This window comes from Peromyscus maniculatus, chromosome X (genome assembly GCF_049852395.1).
Source record: "Peromyscus maniculatus bairdii isolate BWxNUB_F1_BW_parent chromosome X, HU_Pman_BW_mat_3.1, whole genome shotgun sequence".
NCBI lineage: Eukaryota > Metazoa > Chordata > Mammalia > Rodentia > Cricetidae > Peromyscus > Peromyscus maniculatus.
Window position 1 is genome coordinate 121,376,875 of NC_134875.1, and position 24,959 is coordinate 121,401,833.

The window sequence follows — 24,959 nt, forward strand, 5'->3', positions numbered from 1 at the left end:
TGCTCTTCCAGGTACAAAGGAACATCACTTATGCCATTTCAAGGCTGTATTCAAATAGATGTAGACATAGCTCACTGATAGAGGGCTTGTCTCACGTGCACAAAATTCAGAGTTCCATCCCTAGCATTGAAAACATAGAGAGGACGGGAAAGTTTCAAGGCCTGCTTTCAGTTCCTTGCTGGCCATATAAATCCAGTAAATCACTTAAACTCTGAGTGAAATGAGGATTGTTTCACCTCTCTCCATGGTAAGATGAGTGGAGGGCTGAATGAAGTCATGTACACAGTAGTACTTCCTCATCACCGAGCATCTGTCTAGTAGTGTTAGTCAGTTGACACATTACACACTGAGAGCTGAAGTTGTGCTGGAGATCACAGGTAGACTGCAAAAAGCTCTCTAAGTCGTTTGCAATAGCATAACTAGGCAAACCACAAAGAAGTGCTCAACTGGACAGGCTTAACTTATCAGGCCCCACTCTAAACATAAATCCTACTATCTGTCTTCATAGTCCTTCAACACACTTTTGAAGTTATTTTACATCTGCAAACAGAGGACAAACATGGTCATTACCTGGCTCTCCAGTATGTTAATTGTGTAGTAGTTCAGAACGATTAATTTATTTTAAATTGCCTTTAATTTAGCAATCAAATTTTTGCAAAGAAGAAATATTGATAGGTTCATTTTCATCTCATAAGGGGAGAATACAATGGCACACTTTATTCAAATGGATTTTCCTGACTTCATAAGTATGAGATTCTTGTCTCTTGTGAAGCGTTATTTTAGAAATTCCAAGTTTATTTGGAAGCATTTAGTCACTATCTCTTGAACTGAATCTGTAATGTCAACATGTCCCTAAATACCTATTGAAGAATAGCTCCAAAGGCCTCTTTCAGCACTTTAATGAATTCTGGGACTTTCCACCTACCTTCCCTTCCATATTTGTGGTGAACAATGCCATCCTAAGAGAAGAATAAGAAGTCCACACCTACCATTGTGGATTAGCCACATTTTCACCAGCAAATCACCCTGAACATGGTCTCATTTGAGTGTTCTTTATGGGAAAGGCAGTATTAAGTAGATCTCAAAGGGATTGCTTGAGTAATAAAATGAAACCACAATTTGCATTAAGATAGAATATGTCATTTTTTTTCACTAAGGTCCCAAAACAAATTTGCAGGAAGCTCCACACAAATAATTAACTCATCAGAATAACAATCATCAAAAATTAATACTAATGGACTCTAAAAAAAAACTTTAAAAATGATATCATTCACGCCCAATGGTTACCTGGTGTAAAGTAATGGCAAACCTTCCAAATTGTATTAGTTAATTTTCTCATTGATGTGATAATATGCAAAAGAGAAAACAAATTTTGAGCCTTTATTTCAGAGGCTCATGGCTTAAGAGAGTATACTCCATCATGGCGAGGAAGGCATAGCAGAGTTCATGGCAGAGGCAGCTTGCAGCAGCTGCTTAATTACATCAAAGCACATCATGAAACAGCAGAAGCAGAGAGCAAACAGGAAGCAAGGCGAGGCTAAAAAGCTCAAAACCCACCCATTGTTACCCACTTCCTCCATTGAGGCTTATCTTAGGTTTCTGTCTCTGTGTTAAAGGCAGCAACCAAAAGCAACTAGAGAAGGAAAGGATTTATTGGGCTTATATATTCCAGGTCACTGTCCATTGAGGGAAGTCAAGGCAGGAACCAGGAGACAAGAACTGAATCAGAAGCCATGAAGCAGTGCTGCTTACTGGCTTCATCTCCATGGCTTTAACTTGCTTTCTTATACAACACCAGGCTAGCTACTTAGAGGCAGCACAATCCCCAAGTAGGCTGGGCCCTCTCACATCAGTCATTAAGAAAATGCCCAAGAGATTTGTGTATCAGGCTTTTCAAGGACCACCAGCCCCCAAATCATGACATGGATACTTATTATTAATTATGAATGCTCAGCCTTGTCTTATGCTTGTCTCACGAGCTCTTATAACTTAATCTAACCTGTTTCTCTTCATCTATGTTTTGCCTCAGGGCTTTTTACCTTTCTTTCATTCTGTATGTCCCACTTTTACTGCTTCCTCTGTGTCTGGCTGCCTGGTGGCTGCCTGGCTGCCTGGCCCAGGGCATCTCCCTCTCTCCCTCATTCTCTTCTTCCTCCAGCCTAGATTCTTCCTCCTACTTCTTTTTCTCTACTGCTTAGCTATTGTCTATTCTGCTTTTTGTTAGACCAATCGAGTGCCATAGGCAGGCAAGGTAAAACAGCAACACATCTTTACATCATTAAACAAATGCAGCATAATCAAATGCAACACATTTTTGCCTAGTTAAAGTAATATTCCACAACAGATTTTCCTACAGGCAATCTGCTGGAGGCATTTTCTAAGATGAGGTTACTCTTACAAAATAATTCTATATTTGTATCCTATTGACTCCCTTCCCCCACCCCTAAACCCCTTAACAAAAAAAAAAAACAATGAAAACCAATAGAATGCTCTATTTCTTAAAGGTTCTGCTACCTCCCCAAGCAACATTACCAACAGGGATCAAATGTCCAAACTCACAAGCCTATGGCTGACATTTCACATACAAACCATAACAAAAGGTTTAGGGTATAACTAAGTAGTAGAGAGAATCCTTGCCTAACATGCCCGAGGTTCTGGGTTCAATCGCTAACAAAAACACACACTGCTCTGTCTGTCTGTGTGTCTGTCTGCATGTCTTTCTCTCTCTCCCTAGTGTGTGTGTATGTGTGTCTGTCTGTCTGACTCTGTCTCTGTCTCTCTCTCTCTGTCTCTGTCTCTCTCTCTGTGATACAGGAAAATTATAAAAGCAAACAAAATCAAATGACACTGTGATACTGTGACTATGTCATAGAAGTGTATTCCACTGGCCAACTTCCTGTAGGATGTCAAATAGCCCATATTATTATGGACAGCTTTTAAAATGTACTTTTTCAATTAGAATAAATTATGCCTGGGTAAATAGTAAAGTTTATGAAACCCCTGAAGAAAAGCTTTTTCTAAATTCCTGTCAGCTTTACAAGGGGAGGCCCAGGGAGATTTATGGTAGAGTTCTTGTTCATTCTTTCTTCCCACCTAGTGCCTCTTGGTGAACAAACGTTTAGCCTCGTTCCTTTTTGGGAAAACAGTGTACAGAGATTTTGTTGATGGCCTTTCCTGAGTAGAAGCAGATAAGACATTTTATGGTAGTGAGATTTAGACTTGGAGGATTTGCTCTTGGATTGTAACCAAGGCAAGAGAATGAGGCAGTTCTCCAACATGTGTTCTTTAGGTTTGCTTTATAGATTGCTTGCTGATTAATGGACTTTGTGGAGTTGTAAACTCTCATAAGGCTGATACCAAGGCTAGTTTTGCTCTTTCTCGTGTGGTTCTAAGTACGTTGTCATTAAGGTCAGTTGTTTTTGCAAAAGACAGAGACAAATGACTTGTTTTTTTTTTCCCATTGGTTTCAAACTAAAACCAGCTCTCCACTTTCTTTCTTGAAAAGAATTCTTCATACACATATGACGATCTTCAAATGTCTGATTTGAAACTAGTTTTAAAGTTGTTCTACCCATTCAGTAAAAAAAAATGCTCAGGTCAGAAGAGGTTACTTATGAACACTGGTTATTTTTTTAAAGGGTATAATCTTGGTGTACAGTACTTAATGAGTGAATCAAATTGTGCAATGAATTTCAAGGACTCTTCCTATAAGAGTAATTCTATCCTCCTGAGATTTCAATACAATAATAAGCAATAACCACAACTCCCATACAACATGTTAGGTTTGATACTACAGTGTCCTGAACAGTGGTTTCAACCTACAGTAGTTTTGCCTTATGGTGGTCATTTAGCAATATCTGGAAACAGTTTTGGTTGTTCAAGCCTTGAGTACTGTTGGAATCTCTGGATAAACAGAGGCCAGAGAAGATGCTGAACATCCTATCATGCACAGGTTAGCTTTCATTATAAAGATTTATCTGTTACAAAATGTCAATAGTTCTAAGGCTTAGAAATCCTGACCTAGAATCATGGCTGAGCCTGGAGAAAGTACTCATGCTGGGGTGAAGAGGATAGAGACGGGTGTGTGTTCATTGGCTCAGCTTGAGTGTGAATTGAGAAAAGGTCAAGGGCTTGACATTTTTCACATTTGAGTGTCTTAATGGAGTTATTATTATTTCAAAGATCAAAAGGAGGGAAACTAGGTAAATGCTGAATTTATAATGAAGTCATGTCTTTTCTTGCTTCTTGATTTGCTTCCAAAGAAAAAAGAAAGGAAATCATTCACAGACTGAAGTTACCACTTTTTAGTGCCTGAGTAAATTAAACAAGAATGGAGAGATGGTGATATCTATGTCTTAATTATAGATTTACCCAAATGCACAGTGCTCTCTGGACAGCAAGTTGGTTGCTCTGAGGTGTTGGGACAAACTGACATCTTAATCTGTGATTTATAGGGTGTGTCACTTCAGTCACTCAGTTTAAGTTCCTTAGCTCTGTGCTTGCTGGCCCGTTTCTATGCGACAGTTGCTCTTGGGTTGGGAGCAGCTGCTTTCTCTTAAATGCCTGTGCCTATGTTTGCTACATTTCTATGACAATGTGTTCACACCAATATAATTATGACTGCATTAGCACTTGCCCTGTAAAGCACATGATTCAGGGGTTTATGAGGAGGTAATAAAAACTCACTTCAGGCTTAAACTTGTCTCTGGGTGGGGGCAGTTGTAAATGGTCATTGTTGGTTAGGGCCTTCTGAAGTTTGTGGTCATTAGTCCTATTTATGGGTTATTTCTCTGCAGAGCCAAAACTATGTGCTGTGGGATTTAGAGCTTTAATCATTTAGCAAAACACAGAACCCTTGCCAAGTTTCATTGGCATTCATTAATTCTTTCACCAAATATTTGAGTGCCTAAAATGGGCCAGGGGCAGGTAAACAACCCTGAGTTCATGTTCTCATAGAGCTTGGATTCTACACAGGGAAAGGAAGCAAGAAGTGGGGAGGGAGGGAGAGAGAGGCCAAGGAACAAGGGGAAGAGAAAGCAAAGAGAAAAAAGGAAAGACTGGAACAAGGAGGGAGGATCTGGAGGAGAAGTAAAGGGGAGAGGAGGAAGAAGGAGGAGAAAGAGAGAAAGAAAGAAGGGATGAAGGGAAGAGGGTGAAGACAGAAATGTCACATGCTAAGAGCTTTACCGAGTATTGAAATAGAGCCATTTGTGGTTAGTTTAGAACAGTAGACAAAGACAGCATCTTTAGGAGCTTATGGGAAGACAGTCTTTTCTGCCCAAGGCATTCCTGGCAGAGACATCAACTGGCATAAGCCTCCTAGGCTGGGTGGGTAGGCAGGCCCATGGGCTGGGGCAGGAAGGGCAACGGCAGGATGTGGCAGATGTGATAGGGAGCGGAACCAGGGCAACCAAGCCCTTCTAAACTAGGATTTGAGGCTTGGCCTTTAATACAGGGGAGGAACGTGGGATGATCAGAGTTTGAAATAGTTCCTTTTGACAGTTTTGGTTTGTAGAGGGAGCAGGGAGCCTAGTTGGGAAATCCAGATGGTGACATTGTGAACTTGTTTGCAAGGCTGCCTATACAAATGGCTGAGCAATGTCCAGAGAGTGAGATCCAGACTGCCACTATTCTCTTGCTGGAGTAAACTCCTGCAGGAGATCTATTAAATTAGGAAGAATAGAGGAAAAAATAAAGCCTTTGTTAGTCAGCTTGTTCACCTGTAAAATGGGCTTTATTAATACATGACTTTGCAGAATTGTCCTCAATTGACAATATATGAAAAGCTCTTAGCCCCAGGTGTATCAGCTGTTAACTCATATAAACGCTTCAACTACCACACAGACATGGGAAGGCAAGGAATTTTCTTTTTAATTTTTTTTATTTTACTTACCTATTCTTTGAGACATTCATACATGTATTCAATGTGTGTTAATCATATCCAGCTCTCAAGACACAATCGAGAATTTTTTGTACTTGAGTTGAGTAACAGGGGACCACCCCAGGGGCTGAAATCGTTTTTTCTCTGTTCTTCGGTTTTGACGTCTTCTTTTTCTTCTCAATTCCGCTGTACTGTTTTCTTTTGCCTCCAATTGCCGTCCAGAAAGATGGCACCCATCTGAACATGTGCATTGCAGTGGTTTTTAGAATCATGAAAGAGGTCTGCACTCTTTACAAGCTAATAAAAACAATGAGAGAGAGAGATGGAAGAAGGAGAGAGAGAGAGAGAGTCCTGCAGCCATCACTAATGCCTAATTAAAACATTCTCATCACTCTAAAGTGAAATCCTGTACCCATTAGCAGTTCCTCCCCTCTTCCCCTTCTCCGCAGCCTGTGGCGACCACTAATCTGCTTCCTGTCTCTCTGTACTGGCCTCTTCAGGACTTTTCCCATCAGTGGAATTATAAACTACTTATCATTTCCTGCCCTGCTTCCTTTACTAGGCCTTATATTTTCAAGGCTCATCCGTATTACAATTAGTCTCCTACTGCTGATATATATATTGTTCAAAATGGATTTTTTTTTGCACCATGGTTATAGCAGATAGGAAATTATACAAGCAAATTTTCTTAGTCAAAATGAAGAATATGATAAAAAGGTAAGAAAAACCTGGCATAACCTGAAGAAAAGTGGATAATATGAGTTCTGGCTGGAGTTTGTTGATGATTGCTCTTACCTTAGAATGTATCATAAATATAGTATTCTCTTTCTGGTACTATTTTGGTGCTACCACAATTGTTCTATTTTCAGTCCCTCTTATAAAGCTGTCTTTCCGGCTTTAGTCCACCCTCCACCCCACTCCGCACACGTTCCTTTTCTGTAGTCTGCAACAAACCTAGCAAACTACAGCCCATAGGTCAAATCTGGCTTGAAGCATACTTTTGTAATCAAAGTTTTATTGGGCCATGGCCACACCCATTCATTTACATATTATCTGCGGCTGTTTTCACTTACCATAATAATGTTGAGTTGTAACAAGAGAAATCATATGGTTCACAAAACCTAAGTTATTAATTATCTGGCTGGGTATGTCCCAAAAGATTACTGACCCCTGGTCTAATGAGTGAGCAAGGACAGGATCCCAAAGTTTATTTGGTTCTAATCAGAATGATTTGTAGCTTATTGTGACTTTTCTGAGCTGGAGCAACTAATTCACAAAACCATGAAAATAATAAAATTATTTGTAGAAATAATTTTCCCTTTATATGAGGGTAAAAAAATATTATTTCAATGAAAAGTGATGCTAGATTATTTCTTAATATTCCAGGACTGTTGGTGAGTGTAACTGCTACCTTGTGGATTATAAATGTCAAGTTACAACTACATATACTCATACATGCCACCCAGGGCTGCACACAAGCATATCAGACTTGACAGTGGGTATGTTATTTATGCCTTCTTGAACTCGGGGATTTTTAGGTTTCCAGAAACTCCAACTAAAAGCTTTAGAAACTCTCCACTTGATCTACTGTTATGATCTGGGCTCACACATTTAGAGTCTTGTAGTAAAAGCCAGGCGATTTTCATGTCCTTGCCTCTTTACCTGCCAATGCCGACTGTACGATTTTATCTGGGCTGAGGCATTACCTCAAAGCAACCTATTTGACTTACATGCTTCTTCCTTCCTTTCATACCTGAAGAGTTAATGGGGGGAAACAAAAAGATTATGGTTATACCATCTTGTTTTCTGAACAAAACTGAAACATAATCTCACTTCCAAATGTGTTCTTTATAAAGCTCATCCCTTAATAGCACTTGTCTTCTTGACCCAGTTGTACCCGTGGCTCATGTTTCTCATGTGCCTCGTTCTCTTTATGCTTCTATCTTATCCACTAGTCTATGACCCTTCAAATGAAAACAGCTCTTTTCAGTGCTCAGTAGAGTACAGTATGAATGAGGTACTGAACAAAGGTCAGTTGAATCATATACACATCTTTTAAATCTTCAAGCATTCTCCTTCATGTGTGCTGTATGTTTCATCTATAAATTCTTCACATTAGCATTGTTTGCTTGTTTTTAATACTGAGTCTTTCTATGTTATCCAGGCTGGTGTGGAACTCACTATGTAGCCCAGTCTGACCTCAAACTTTTTGTATTCCTGCCTCAGCCCCCAGAGTGCTGGGACTCGGGGTATGCACCACTGTGCCTGGTTAACACTGGTTTGTTGTTACTGTTGTTTGTTTTTTGGAGGTTTTTTTTTGCTTTGTTTTTGGCTTTTCTTTTTCTTTTTCCCTTTCCTCTCACTCTCCCAAAGGGAGAGAATAATCCTCAATGTCAATAGGCAGCTGCAGGAAAGCAGCCCCTAGATGCGGCTTCATGCTCAAGAGGGAACATAGGTTTCCTCCTCGTGGTCTTGGGGCTCTACTCAGTGGGAGAAACTTCTTTAGTACAGAACTATAGAAATGATCCCTGAAAGTAGAGTCTTAACATTGGTTTTTAAATGATGATTTATTTCATGAACCACTCTGATGTGTTTTTTTCTGCAATGTTGATTATTTTCTACCCTTTAATCCATGAATTTAATTGTCATTAGCAAATCAACTGTAGGCCCTGTGGAAGATATAAAATACTTTCAGGTAGAGTGACAAGTATTAAAGTATCAAAATATGAATAATCATACATACATTTACTAAACATGATAAGAATTCAAAGAAAAATGATTGGGTGTTGTGGAGGAAATAACATGAAGGGCAAGTGATAGTGACTAGACAGTATGAATGTCAGAGTGCTGACTGGAGACAGAACTCATCTCACATGGTAAAAACAAAAATGTGTTGATGAAGGAGCTGTTTCTAGAGATGGGAGCAGAACTAAGGGAACACGGAAAATGTGCTGATTTCCTTATATGGTGGAGGGAAAGGGGAACAGAATGTGACACTTAGTGAAAACCGATGCTACTGGAAAGAGGTGGTACCCAGAATGGCACTCAGGTAGGAAAGGGAGTGAAAACACGTGGTTACTTGAAACCCTTGCAGCTCTTCCTGAGACTTTCCAGTGGCTGAGCCCACCTTAGAGCCCGACAGAAGGGGGGATAGAGTCACACAGAGAGATGCATAGGATTCAGGGGTTCAGAGCAAGATATAGGGCTAGACAATGGCTAATGGGAGTAGATTGTGGAAAGAAGTGAGAAGTCAGGGACAGCCTTTCCTGGGGGTGCTGTGGAAGTGATGAGATGACCCATAAAGGTTCAGAGGTCAAGAGAGGAGCTTTCCAGTTAGAGGGAGTGAAGCATGTGAAGTCTTTGAGCTAAGAAAAAAGTCTTAGGGAACATAGACACTAAAGAAGAGGGAATAAGGTCGTGGTGAAGCGGGCAGGGTGCAGGGCATGGATGTCTTGTGTGTGTTAAAGCCAGTTGGAATGCCAGTCCTGGTGCTGTGGTGAAAGAATGAAGCAGTCTCACTGGGAAGGAGAGATGATGAGGTTCCAGTCAAGCATGGGGCAGAATAACGGGCAGATATTTCACTATAAAAGATAACCTCTTTTCTCTCTGTTCTCGATTGTGATGTGATGGGATCAGCTGTCTCAAGCTCTGGCATTTGTGACTTTCTTGAAATGGTAAGCTGTAGCCTGAAACTATAAGTTGGAATAAAGCCTTCCTGCTCTATGTTTCTTTTGGTCAGGGGGGGTTTATCACAGCAACAGAGATGAAACGAAGACAAATTGCCACTGAAAGGTCACTAGAGTAGTGCTGACATCAGTTGAGAACAGAGAAGCTTAGTGCATACAGCATTGCTTTGCTTTCTGGCACCTAGTACTAGTACCTTTGACTCATTTCTCCAAGATTTCTCTGTTCCCTGAACCCAGGAATGATCCGACATTTCCTGTAACCCCATGTTCTACATACACAATAAATAAAATAACAATGAATCAATACTTATAGATGGAGCAAGTGAATGAACAATGAACAGGCCTTAAATATGATAGAATGTAAAGATGTAATTGGCAGTCAAGGATATTTAAGTCTTTTTTCCCCCTCTGATGTTTCCTCTACTTAAAGAAGAAATCACTAGAAAGAGTGTTCAGGGAAGTTATTTGGGACCTCTCAGACTGCAAAAATATTGCTATACATACTGTTATGGTTAATGTTGACTGTCAACTTGAAAAGGCCTAGACTCACCTAGGAAACAAGCCTCTGGGAACACCTGTGAGGAATTTTCTGTAATTAGTTAATTGAGGTGGGAAGACCCACCCCAGATATGGGTGGTATTATTCCTAAGGCTGTGGTGTTGGACTGGATTAAGTGAACTGAACACCAGCATTCAACTATCTTTGCTTCTCAGCTGTGGATGCAATTTGACTGACTATCTCATAATCATTCTGTCATGACATGCTCAAACTGTCAGTCAAAATAGACACCTCTTCCTTAGGTTGCTTTTGTAATGTATTCTGCAAAGTAGGGAGAAAAGTAACTAAAACACATATGAAATTCAAGTGTGAGCACTACATTTTACAAAGCCATTAATTATGTAGATTCTCTGTCCAGATTCAGCTAGTCCATTTATGTCATCTGGATATCCTTTAGTTGAAAGAATATTTCACCTAGTACCTGAGCTTTGGAACCAAGAATTTTAGTCAAATTCTAGCTTTGCCATAAACAGCCCGGGTGATACTAGCAAAGTGGCTCAACATGCCTAAATTTCATTTTGTTAATCTGTAAAATGACGATGGTGATACCCATCTCGCCATCAAATTTATAACTGGGATAATGTATGTAAAAGTACAACTTTGAAACTACAAATGATTGCATAAGTCTTCATTATCATTTATTAGTATTAATTAGATGCCATGAATGAAGCCTGCTTGGTTTTTATTTTGTTTTTCTTTAAAATATTTTATGTTTTTATTTTTGAAATTGAAATGTAATTGCATCCTTTCCCCTTCCTTTTCCTCTTCTTAACCTTTTCCATTTAATCCTCTTGCTCTCTCTCTCAAAATCTTTAACTGTTGTTACATACGTGTGTGTGTGTGTGTGTGTGTGTGTGTGTGTGTTTCTAACTATATAAATACAACTTGCTCAGTTGTTTAGTGTTACTTATATGTATACATTATCAGAAGTGACCACTTGGCATTAGATAACCAATTAGTGTGTTCTTCCCTGGGGAAAACTATTTCTCCCACCCTTCCTTAGTTGCCTATAGTCCCTTTTCTTTTTCATTTTTCTTTATTAAGAATTTTTCTACTCACTCTGCCTATAGTTCTTTGTCTAGGGGTGTGGTCTGTGAGATTTCCCAGTTCCATGTTAGCATGTTTATTGGTGTTGTCCTTGTTCAGGTCTTGCATATATATTTGTTTGCTTGCTTGCTTGTTTTCCAAACAGGGTTTCTCTGTATAGCTTTGGAGCCTGTCCTGGAACTTGCTCTATAGAGCAGGCTGGCTTCGAACTCACAGAGATCTGCCTACCTCTAACTCCTGAGTGTTGGGACTAAAGGTATGCACCACCACTGCCTGGCCACAGGACTTTCATATTTTTAAAAATTATTTTTATGCATATATTTCTGAAAAATTCTCAATTATGAAATAAATGCCATTCCTTCTTTCTTTTTGTTTGTATTATTTTGTTTCTTCTTGGGTTGGTTGTTTGGTTGTTTGGTTGTTTGGTTGTTTGGTTGGTTGGTTGGTTGTTTGGTTGTTTGGTTGGTTGGTTGGTTGGTTGGTTGGCTGGTTGGTTGGCTGAGGACACTGAAGCTCAGACTGGCCTGGAATTCTCTATGTAACCCATGGTAGTCTTCAGTTCTTGGCAATTCTGCTTCAGGCTTCTGGAATACTAAGATTATGGGCATGTGCCACCACCCCTGATGCCTTTTCTTCAAGGCATGTTATTTTTTTCTTTCTTAAAATAATTCTAACTTTGAGGTCAGAGATATAAATAGTTCAGTGATGAGACATCAGCTAACAATACTTGAGGCTCAGATTCCATCTCCAGCACTGCAAACAATCATAATTTTACATTTGATTATAAGTAGTGTATTGAAACATTCTTGAAACTAATAAAAGTGTTTAACGTTGCTGTATAAAAACAGTCTCCATCATCACCCTCAATACCTTTGTCCTTGCTCAAAGGAAACATGTCTTGACAGCTTAGTGTCTAGGTTCTTTTTCTATTCTTCAACATATATGCTTTATCTTATACTTAGCTATGATCACATATTTTGTATTATGGCATCTTTTCTTCTACCTTAATATTTTATTTTTACCATTATGTTCTAATAAATGGCAAATTATTATGATAAATATCTTTTTTTTATTCTCAGACACACCAGCATATTAGTTGTTATTTGCCCATGATACTCCTTCACTTTTTCCAACCACTTTAGAGCAAAGTAAGACAAACATCAACTGTGTCGTATGTGGATCTTTGGCACTTCTGGAATCATGATCCTCTTTCATCACAGCACTGTCAGTCAACCTAAAATTTTTGAAAATGCAAGTCCTCAGAGGAGTTGGCACTTGGGTTAGTTGCTGAGTTCTCATAATGAAAGGCACACAACAAATTGTCAATAGGGCTTAACATTCAGTTTTTCAAATCTAATGTGAATGCTGCCATTGCACATTGTTGAAAAATAACACATTTCCCACTGACTTTTGTGTGGCGGCGTTGTCAAGTATGAGTTTGGGAAGCTGTATTTGTGAGTCAGTGTGGGTAAGTAATCCCTATAAAAGTCTAATGAGGTTTGCTGCACTGATGGTAGAATATACTTATTAACCACTTTAGTGTTTGGTTTGGTGTGGTTAATTTCATGTATTCTAATTTTATAGCTATGTAAAAACAGGATCAAATATAGAACTCTGAAATAAAGCAGAGTAAATTGCGTTTTTCTTCTCACCTTTTCTGCAAAAATCAAGCACAGTTTTTTTCACAAAATATTGATTCATTCAGAAGTCTAAAATATTGCATGAAATTAATGGAAAGCTCTGTTATACAAAGCAAAAATATGCTTCTACCAGTAGGAGTACCATCCCAAAAAAAAAAGGCTACAAGTCTGTTTTTAATCTCACATTTAGTTAAGGAACAGTTCTGATGGAGGTAGAGAATTGCCAAAGGAAAATGCTTTCCTGCTGCTGAAGAAATGATGAGGCAGGCAGTGGGTTTATTTTTATAACAATGTGTTTTGATCCTGTGACAAATGTTTCACCATAGCCTTAACATTTTTCCTATTCTAAACTAAATTGTGTATGTTAACATTCTGATCTGTCTCAACTTCTAAGAATACTAAGATGTATTGTTGGTGTTGAGGACTTTTCTCTCTGGTTTCCTGTAAGTTTAATTCAATTACGCGGTTGTTGAGTGTTTCCCATTTGCACAGTACCAGCTAGAGTACTGCCTAGTCATAGAAAGATAGTTAAACCAACATCTCTCTATCAGGGAGAAGGTGAACTACCCCTAATTGATTTAGGTACAAACAAGAGAGCAATGCCTTCTTAAGAAAACCTAGAAAATGCTAAAAGGGAAACCAAGGAGGGAAATAAATTTAAATAAGAAAGATCCTAGAGGTTTTGCTAAACAGAGAAACAAAGCCTTTTATTTAAAGATGGGTAACATTTGATATTTTGCTGTGAGGGTTCTGGCGTTGGAAACCATAACTAGAGGAACTGAAAAGTTGAAATACAACACAAATATTACACAGTGGCTGTCTACTTAAGGATTTAGTACTGAGGCTAGACCTATACTATCCAATATGGAAACCACTAGCAACATGTAACTGTTTAGATTTATATTTTTTAAAAAAACTAAACTAAATATTCACTCCTTCAGCCTAACTAGACACATGTTAAGTGCTTAATGGGCACTGGGAGTTGGGGGAGGGGATACTGGGGTAGAGGGAATGGTAGAAAGATTGCTGATCATTACATTTCACATTTTTGCATATACCTGGAGATATGTCAAAACACCAGTTGCTAGGACCCATCCCTAGAAATTCTTCATTAGTAGGTCTGGGATGCAGCCTGAAGTTCTATCTTTCCAGCAAGTTTGCAAGTGATGCCCATGCTGTCAGGCCAGGGCCCTCATTGTGAGTAGCTTCACAAGTGATTACTACTCTAAAGTCTCAGTTTTATTATAGACCAATATACATACTTTTCAGCAGTAAAAATATTAGGACAAAAAATGTCTGAAAATTAAACAGTACAAAATTAAAAGCGAGTAAATTCCATATGTATATATTTAGATTTCAATAACTACAATCAGAAAAAGTTTAAGAAAAAAAGAAAAGAATGTTTAGGGGGGTTTCTAGATGTTCAATCTCTATGTGTGCATATGTAATGTTTATGTGTATGTTTGTGTCAGAGAGAGAGAGAGAGAGAGAGAGAGAGAGAGAGAGAGAGAGAGAGAGAGAGATGCATGTGGATAGAGGTTCCCACTTGTTAATGTGTTAATCAGATAGCAAACATGGGTGTTGGTCTTTCAGTTCCACCTTATTTAAAGCCATCTCTCCTGTTTTCCTCTGTGCACACCAGGTTAGCTGGCCTTTGAGCTTTCAGGGACTTTCCTGCCACCATCTCTAATCTCTTTGGAGTACCACTCTCTGTAGGTTCTAGGGATTCGAACTCAAATCTTAACACTTGTGTGGCAGGTGCTTTACCCACAGAGCTCTCTATTCAAGCACCTCATTCTTTATTTCTTTATATCTCTCCATTGTGAATCTTACTAAGAGGTTCATAGACAATCTTGACCTATACACCACACTGTACTTTGGATCAACTTAAAAATCTTGCACTTCAGGCTGTTTATAATAGCAATTTCTCATGGCATTTGAGTCATGCTTAAAAAGCAATGATAAAGTTCAGATTATAAAAAGAGAAATGAAGTAGCAATAGAAATGGCATGCTTCCCAACGAAGGAAATCAATTCCAAGGTCATGACAAATCCACGAAGAAAGAAGTCACTGTGGCAGACAGGAAAGGTCAGATGCCAAGTATATTGAGATCATAGAGTCAGCAGGATTGGCAGCTAATTGGATGAGGGGTATGAGGAAAAGATATATTTAATGATGCTGTAAAGTTTCAGTCCTGAGCAACTGGAATGATCGCAATGGGTGTCACCAAAATAGGAAATACACAGGCATCTAAATTACTATACAATGAAGCACACATGCAAACCCTTTTGGGTTTCCTAATATGCACTCCACTCACCTGTGTGGTTTTTCTGTAGGCTCTTAATGGATCCTTGTTTAAGAAATATACATAATTATACATATCAGAAAGGCATCCTGTTGGATGAGTGATTCATACACAGATTATTTGTGTGTGAGATGGGCATTCAAAATGGAACAGACAAGTGATATTCTACCCACTCAAAGTAGCAGGAAAGGCAGTGTATGAATTGCAAATTTAGGAGTAATCCAGACTTCTTGAAACACTTTGAGAGCTCTTTGAAGCAACTTAATCTCTTGGTGTTTGGGAAACGTATTTTTGTTTTATACATACAAAATCATATCTGCAAGTACAAATTATCATCCTGATAAATCTTACTGGCATTTCTTAGGTCTTCTATCATCAATTACCCAAAAGATTACTATCCTCGTTTAAATATGCACTTTAATATTGGAAGTCATTACGTGGGAACAATTTTAAATCTACAAAAAACATCTGGTGAGATTACCTTTGGATTTGACAGATGTTACAGAACATTGGGGAACTTCAGTAACGTGAATAAATCAGTGTCATGATACACTAGAGAGGTTGTGGGAAATGTCTCAGATCACTAAGTGGAAGTTGATATTTTCCTTTCTTGTTCAATATTCATAAACCTCTGTCAGATTTAAACCCACAAACAGTCTCACGAATTGGTCATCCTAAGAATCAGACTTCAGGTTATATAATATATACAACAAGTGTCATTTTTCTAGGAGTTTGAGGCCAGTTCCCAAAATGTCAAAGAAGCAGATTTTATTTTCAGATATATGTCTTACTCCTTATGCTTATAGAAATTGATTATTTAATTCTTATATTTCCCCAAATTCAGATATTCAGAAATAATATGTGGTTGGGGTTTCTTGAAAGCTGATATTATACCCATAAACTTTAACCAACATGACTACCCAAATCTGAACTAAACAAAGATAATCTAATAGACATGCCAAAGTGGACAGGAGAAGTCTACGAGGCCTCAACCCTACCCAAAGAACCATGGGCAACTAAAGAATGCTGAGAATGGGAGAAATAGTTTTCCTCGGGGGACAGCACATCCAATACCATATAGTCAGCCCCGAAAATGTACATACAATTAACATTTTACAGACTGAGCAGGCTCTATTTATGAACATATATGTATATGTACATTATAGATGTATAATGTTTATACATATATGCATGTAATAACAGTTAGTGAAAAAACAGGCCATGAATTTGAAGGAGAGCTGGGTGGGACATATGGGAGGATTTGGAGGGAGGAAAGAGGAGAAATGTAATTATTGGTGACTTCTCCATTAATATGTTCCTCCATATACTTGTTCCTTGAGAATTAGCAATTGTTCCTTCCCTGATAGGAAGGAAGCCATTCTTACAGATAGTAATTTCCCTTACAAAACAGAAGTTTCTCTTACAAAATGGTAACTTACCTTCTTTTCAAAGCTTCCCCTATGTCTGATGCTTCTTAAAGTAGTCATTTCAAAGGAATTTTGATGCAAAGGGGACATTTGGCATGGCATATTCTGGTCTCCTACAGTCTGGTTTTGAAGTGGCATATTTTGATCTCCTAAAATAACACAGTCACAATTTTCAGGGATTGGAACATGGACATCATGCCAGGCATAGTGGTGCACACTTTCAATCCTAGCACTGGGGAGGCAGAGGCAAGCAGATCTCTGTGAATTTGAGCCTAGTCTACAGGGTAAGTTCTAGGACAGCCAGAGCTACAGAGTGAGACCTGTCTAAAAAAAACATGGACTTGGCTGAGGGCCACTATTCTGCCTACTATACCCCGAACCACCACCACCACCCCATACTTCTTATCTCAGCTGTGCTTCATCCAATAAAAACGGAAGCTTCAAGCTACCTCCCATGTCTCTTTTTCTTTCCTACTTTACATAGAAAGTTTTCTGGGTTCTATAGCTTCAATGTTGTAACCTTTTGTTATCATGGCCTTGATTTGGGCCCTTTTTTGCCTGCCCTGACCCCCCAAAATACCATTTGAAATTGCCTCCCTGACTCCCCTCCTAGTCATCTAGTTGGCCAAATTTCTGATTGTGTCTCCAAACCTTATGCCTTCCTGTTTCACAGTCCCAGTTTCACAGTCCCTGTTTCACAGTCCCATGCTCATGTTATGGTGACTTTGTCTCTATGTTCCTGATTGCCAGAAAAGTCTTTCTCCTTTCTCTGGCTGATAGATTCCAAGTGATTTTCAGAATCCTAAAGCTACATCAGTTCTCGGCACTATACACTTCCTTGTATAGTTACTCCTATGGTGCCACTAGAAGATGTGACTCTCCTCTCCCCTAGTGTTATGTCATTGTTACATTTATGCACATCTATTTGCCCTATGAATAGTATCACTATATAATATAAATAATTGGAAATAGAGATTAACTGGTAAAGCAATTGCCACATTCTCCACCTTGAAAAAAAAAAAACGAGCTGTTTAGTTGTTTGTTTTCTTATCTCGATGACTGACAAGAACCTTAAAGTTCGAGTTTCTGTCTCACTCACTGTGACCTCACCATCAGAATAGAATCTAGAGCACAAGAGGTTTGTAATAGTTGTGTGTAGTTGAGTTGGGTGGATTGTTTGATCACTGTTGCAATAATTTTATTCAATGAACAAAAAAGGAAACTTAATTTTGATGGAAATTCTGGAATTGAGTATTCTGACATCATGTCTACTAGGATAGACATCAAAACTTCTAAGCTCTGTCTGGATTCTGTAACTAATTTGTTCTACATGCCATGAGGCTGATCAGCTGGCCATTAAGAACTTCTGTGATTTCATTTTTCGAAATTGCTTATCCTTCCTTAAAATATGACCAAGATCTCAACAACAGAAGTAAATTAATAAATTCACAAACCATCCTGTGGTTTGTTACTGTGATTCAGCATTGCACAAAATGACATTTTGCTGGGTTTTGCAGATTAAGACTATTACAACATCTTCTTCCTTCTGACGGAGACTTGGAATGAAAGCAGACCTTCATACTTTTCGGTAATTTGGACAGCTACTACAGAGGGGTACCTCTTCCCTCCCACCAGCTCTCCTACTTCCTAATTAAGCTCCAAGACAGACTTCCTCCATTATTACTTGACGTGAGTTGTTCCTTTAGGAACCTGAGGTTTAAGAATCCTTGAAGCTGTCACCAATTAAATGAATGAAAGAACTGTCATTCTCTTGAAGCCACCTGGTTTTCAATGAACCTTAATATACCTGTTGACATCCTTTGGTCTTATTTCTCACAACATAAAACCCATGGGATTGCCAGTCTTAAATAAGGCAATGCTAGCTTGTAGAGCAGTACCTATTACAATCCCTTGACAGGTGGAAACAAATGTGTAACATCTCTGCCAGACCCAGGGATTTTCCTAATGGCTACATAATTCTATGGTGTTTGAGGCTTCGCTTCCATCATAAAGGTTCTCAATGTGACATATGGAAATAATTCAACCATAGCAAGTAATGAACATTACACTTGACCAGAATATAAAAATCCATCTTTACCAACTGTCTCCTGGCCTCCTTTCCCCTCTTCTCTCCAGTACTTTAAAGAAACTAAAACTAATTTGGGCTGTATGATTTTTGTGTTCAGTGTGGAAAATTTCTTAAAGGAAGTTTCTCAATCCAGATTCTTTACCTTTTTCTTTCCAATCTCTCTTTCTCACTCTTGCTCATCCAATTTCTATCTTCCTTTCATTTTCATTATTTTTTATAGGGTCCCATATACTTCAGGCTGGCCTGGAACTTGCTATAGACCTGAGGATGTCCTCAAACTTCCAGGGTGCTGCAATTACAGGCATGCCCCACCAGGGCCTTATATGCTAAGCAAGCACTGTAGATATCCCTAGACTCCAAATTAGCCCTTTATGTGTCTTCACTAATCATACACAATTCTCATATGTGCCCTCTGTAATCTTTATTCTCTAACTTTTCTAATGTCTGGTGACTTCAGGCAAACCTTTATCTTTCTCTCTCAGTCTTTCTATCTTTATTTGTCCCCTCAACTTTATCCTTTCCTCCTGCCCCACCACCCAATGCCATTCAGACACCCCGCCCCCAAATTTTTCATCATGTTATTTGCTTTTTAGTACAAAATAAAACATTGCAGAGCAAGAGGAAGAGTCCCCCACCGCAGCAAACAAAAAGGAGCTTCAATTATGTTTCTTTAGCAAAGAAAACAAATACTATTGAAATGTAAAATAGATCGAACAATAATAAAGAGCCAAATATACTTATCTGTAACACCCTTGAAAGTGCTTAGAAACCCTCTTCAGTATTTTACAGAAGCCTTTTATCCTATCTATATTCTGTTCAAATTACAGCAATTCTCCCAGGATATCAAAGGTAAATTAACTTTAGAAACTATTCCTAATGAACTGTATTTTTCCATTTTGTATTTTTTTTCACAGATAGTCAATAAGACTGCTTTTCTTATTACTTAAAAAATTACTATGAAGGAACTTTGAAAATGACTCCAAAAATCTTGAAAACATCTGTCTTAACTAGAATTTGCATTTAGGTTTCCAAGATAACTCTTTCCAAGAACCAGTGGTCATTTAGAGGTGTGGGTTTCAGTGTGTGCATTAATGATCACTCTGGGGTTCTATGTATTTATTCTCATTTGTGTTTAATGTAGCACATGCTTCCTGTTCGAGATGACTAGTGTTAGCTCAACTTCCATGCTTTGGCCTGTTACAGTCCATATCAACTAAAGACTCTGACTTATTTTTGCAACAGTTACTAAGAGTTTATGTCTTCATGCCTTCTGTGATACCAAAGAAGGTGTATTAAAACAGACATGGAGATACAGGAAATAAAGCAGGGCAGATGTGGACAAGAAAGATGAGAAGGGGAATAAATGAAGACAATCATGTTTTAATGTTATGGGAACTGGCTCTGTGAGAACATTTAATCCTAGTGTACCATTTATTACAACATTACATTTTAGACAGTTTACTTCATCTCCCCAGACCTTGGCTTCCTTGACCAGAAAAATGAAGTAGAAAAAAAGTAATCAACACAGCACAGTGGTCCTGTTCAAATTAACTGAGATAAATTATCTAATGTGGTGCTTGCTTTCCTTTGTGGAGGGAGTGCTTCATTTTAGTCTGAGAAGGTAGAGGAGAGGGCCGTCCAAGACATCTGTCTGATATGCTCCAATAGACTTATGCTATCATTTCCTCGATAAGCTATAGCTATAACATATCTTTTGTTTCAGATATCTAAAAACAGCTTTTTTTTCTCATTGTGATTTTGAATACCATTACTTCTTGCTATTTTTGTCCTTTAAAATTGCTGTTATCCGTTGATACTACTGGTTTATTTAAAACTTACTTTTAGCTCGCCTTTACACAACTCTAAGACTGGCTTTCCAAATGTGATACCTTTTGGGTTTTCTAGAGAGAATTTTGTGGAGTGTTTGAAAAGTTGTAGCTGTTTTGAAGTATTAGTCTTTTTATGAATATTTCCTTCACATCTATACCACACTGCTTTTATTCACTCATCCGGCAGAACAGAAAGGCATATAGACGTTGGTATACAGGAAGCAGGTCACTCTTTGGAGACTGAGGTGTCGGTGAGGTGAGGTTAGCTTGTGACTTTTCCTATTCCTCTGATCTCCTAGGTCTCAACCCTGATAGCTGGCTCTGTGTTTTTTATTTAATAAGACCGTTTAGAATTCATCTACATTAGATTGCCCTGGAACTGGAGTTAAGAATGATTGTGAACCACCACCTGAGTGCTAGTAACTGAACCTGGATCCATTGTATGCATGCTTTTAACTGTTGAGCCAACTTCCCAATACCATAAGTGATTTTTAAAATTCAGAAACCCGCCAGGCAGTGGTGGTACACGCCTTTAATCCCAGCACTCAGGAGGCAGAGCCAGGTGGATCTTTGTGAGTTCGAGGCCAGTCTGGTCTACAGAGCGAGATCCAGGAAAGGAGCAAAGCTACACAGAGAAACCCTGTCTCAAAAAACAAACAAATAAATAAAAATAAAATAAAATAAAATTCAGAAATCCTAGCTAAGAAAGGCCCTGAGAGATTCTTTTCCGCCCATGCTGGCATGTCAAGTAGTGTTGGCATTATGCAGGCCTTGCTTAGGCTGTCATATTGTTGAGATTTCATGGATTTAGCCCCTTTGTCCAAATGACACTGTCTCACACCAGATGTCTTCTTCCCCTGATGCTTATCATCTTTCCACCCGCTCTTCAGTGATATGTCCTGAGCCTTAAGTGTAGGGGTTGAGTTGTAGATGCATCAATTGAGGAAGGGCACCCCAGAGTCACTTGTTCTCTGCATTTTGATCAGTGTGGCTCTCTGTAAGGGTATCTGTCTGCTGAAAAAAAGACTCTTCTTATTTATTAATATCAATTAGCTGTTTTATATTAAAATATTTGTATTGTTTCCTTAATAGGATATACAATGTTATATTATTTGGCTGCCTTGTTACTGAGACATTAATATATTACTGAAAAAATTCTATTGGGTTTGTGACTAATTTTTCAAAGTTTTATTAGAGTATATGTTTGAGTATTTAGCTATCAAATTCACTAACAATTTTTTTCTTGCTCAATTTATCAAAATTTTAAAATAGAGACCATAGTTATCTCCTAACATGGTTTTGCTTACATGGAGACTACTCCAGGGACTTTAGAAGAACTCACCAGTAAAGCAGTGATTTCTGGGTTTCTATTAGATTTCTGAGCTTGAAATAGGAACTTAAAATGTTCAGTCTCCTTGACAGTTGAGGCTTTTTCCTCTTTATTATCCAACTTTCTATTATTATCTTTTCAATTATAGTGACTTGTCAGTATACTAAGTATAAACAAACTGAAATATACCTACAACTCGAATAAAATGTAATTTTAACTTTTTGTTATCTTACTAAAGTTTAGATATTTGATTATGGTGATAGTTGTAATTAAGGTATTTATAAAATTCATATTAATGAAGATATACTTTGTGTATAATTATCAGCTTCCACTAAGAGAAATGATTTTTTTCAGGTAGTTTTCATTTTTGTTTTTAATTAACTTGGCATGGTTTTGGATTAATTAAGTTTTTGCCAAAATGTTGTTTGTAAGTACATTGCTCTTCCATTTCAGTAATCTGATTTTAAATACACAAAAGTAAAAAGATGAAAATATTAATTAGAAAGATTTCAATAACTGGAATCTTAGGAGATTCTAGACTTACTCCCTCTGAGCATAGGGCAACTTGAATGGATGAGCACATAGCCTTGATTTCATAAGAAATTTTTAATAAAGCAGAATACAGTCAACTAATTCTCAGCAAACAATGAAATCCAGTGTTTAAAACAAGACAAAAATGTGGCTAGGAAACAAAAAGATTAACTACATACCTGCAGATTCAGAGGCATATGGATTCACTTCAGTTCTAGTGAATGGCATTAGGGAGCATCCGTTAACTGAAAACCTAAGATAAGGAAGAGAGCAAACAATGTACTCAGATGCTTAGTTGATAAATTCCAACATCTGCAGAGCAAGTCATTAAAGCTGCTCGTCTCTGCATTGGTTAGAACACAGTGACTGAGAAATGAGAAATGTCCAGATTTAAAGCACACACACACACACACACACACACACACACACACACACACACACACACACATATGCACATACATACGCAATAGCTCTGCTAATTCACCAAAGATCAGATTAATTTCCCTATTTATTTATTTATTTTAGTATTTTATGTGTAAGGGTGTTTTGCCCACATTCATGTCTATGTACTACATGAACACGGTGCTAGATAAGGACATCAGATCCACTTGAACTGGATTTGCAAATGGTTGTAAAGCACTATTTGGGTGTTGAGACTCCCTCTTGGGTCCTCTGGAAGAGCAGCCAGTGCTCTTAAGCACTGAGCCATCTCTCCAGCTCCTCCACATCTATTTAAAAATGACTATAGACACATGCATAGTATAGGATGCCTATAATCACAGCACTCAGGAAGCTGAGGCAGGATTTCCAAATGTTCAAGGCCAACCTGAGCCAATCCTGTTGGCAGAGGTGTGGGTGAGCCAGCCCTGAAGCTGTGAGCATGGGAGAGCTCATCTGTCATGTGGTGGCATGGGTAGAGAAGAGATGCCCTCCCCACCCCACCCCATCCCCACCCATCAACACCTGAGGCAGGTGGGAGAGCTGGCCTGGAGGCCATATGAGTGGGAGAACTGCCCCTTTCCCCCCTACCAGCGGCACACTAGGGAGAGAAGAACCTCCCCTGGGCAGCACAATAGAGCCAACCCCATCGGCAGAGGTGTGGGTGAGCCAGTCCAGAAGTTGTGAGCATGGGAAAGCTGTCCGCATTACTCATCTGTCATGTGGCAGCATGTGCAGGGGAAAGATCCCCTGCACACCCCACCCACCCCTGCCCCCGCCCCCCATCAACTCCTGAGGGAGGTGGGAGAGCTGGCCCTGAGGCCATAAGAGTGGGAGAGCTGTCACTTCCCTCATCAGCTGCAGCACTGGAAGAGTGGCCCCTACACCACGCCTGGGCAACACAGTAGAGCTGTCCCTGAAGGTGTAGGTGTGGGAGAATCAACCCTGAAGTATCAGGGACTATGGGGGTCCAGCCCCTCGATAGTCCCCTCCCAGGGTCCCGGAAGAGTCTACAACCAGCTGATAATTAATCTTTGATGAAAAGAAATGAATCTATGTACACAAAACTCCTTAGTCCCTATACTTTATTACTCTGTGTCAGTTACAAGCTTATATTCTGCTCTCATATTTAGCTCCTTTCTTGCCTGATTTCTCTCTACACTTATCTGCGGTCCCCTCTAGGCTCTATCTTAATTCTTTCATCTTAGTTCTGCCCCTTCTAGGTTCTCATCCAACTAGTTCTTTCCCATATCTCCTCTCCCATCTCCTTCTCTCTCGTCTGTTTCTTCCTCATCTAGTTCTTCCCCATCTGACTCTTCCTCATCTTCCATCTTGTTCCTGTAGTACTCTCTTCCAGCCCTTCAACCTAGTTCTTCCTCATCTTAGTTTGTTCCTCTCAAGTTCTTACCCATCTAGTTCTTCCATTCTCTTTTCTCTTCTTCGTCCTCACGTACCCTGGAAGTCCTGGTATACACTTACAGCAGTAATCCCTTGGCAGTACAAAGCCAGGTCTCCAGGGTCAAATGGAGGGGTGATAAGAATCACATAGAGGGGTAATAACTGTTCATTATCATCTGCAACCCAAAAGGGAAGTGACCAATGGGGAAATGAATAAACTAACGGCTAAATTCGGGTAATGTCTAAGAAAAGGGAATCTTATGTGCTCAACTATAGTCTTAAACGTGATTGGTAGAAAATGTTAAGAATCTATAAGTTGCTAGGTCAGTGGGAGAAAATAAAACTGTCTTCTTTTTTCCTGTGGCTCCTATCTGTCCAAGCTATCTGCCGCTTTTCTGCAGGATGCGTGAAGATGTGCTCAGTCGCTAGGCAACCTGTGTACAGCTAGATGCTTCTGGTGATAGTTAAAGGGAGATCTGGAAGTGGAGGTAAGATTTGGGAAAGGAGGAAGTTAAGCTTAATTGGCACATCCATCAGGCCTTCTCAAACGGGTAGCCTGGATGCTTAAGTCTGTTCTTAGAGAGTACAGAGGTATCTCTGATAAGGTACTTTCCTCCGTCTGAGGATGGACCTGGCTGGATGCTGCCAATGACGATAATTACAGGGAGGCTTGAACTGGGGTTCGGGCTGAGCATAGCTGTCAGTGCAGAAGGTTATCTAAATATTCCTAGAAGTGGTTAGGTAAGGAGTTAGAGGTCTATAAAGTTAGTAAGGCTGTAAGAAAGGAGGGTATGAGCTGA

General features: G+C 39.1%; 1 protein-coding gene and 1 pseudogene across 1 annotated transcript in view; one reads left to right on the forward strand and one right to left on the reverse strand.

The window, feature by feature from the left end:
• Mid1 (midline 1) overlaps positions 1–24,959 on the forward strand; it is a 336,764-nt gene that overhangs the window by 20,933 nt on the left and 290,872 nt on the right. The window lies entirely within an intron of this gene.
• On the reverse strand, positions 8,230–8,425 carry LOC121825988 (small nucleolar RNA U3; annotated as a pseudogene).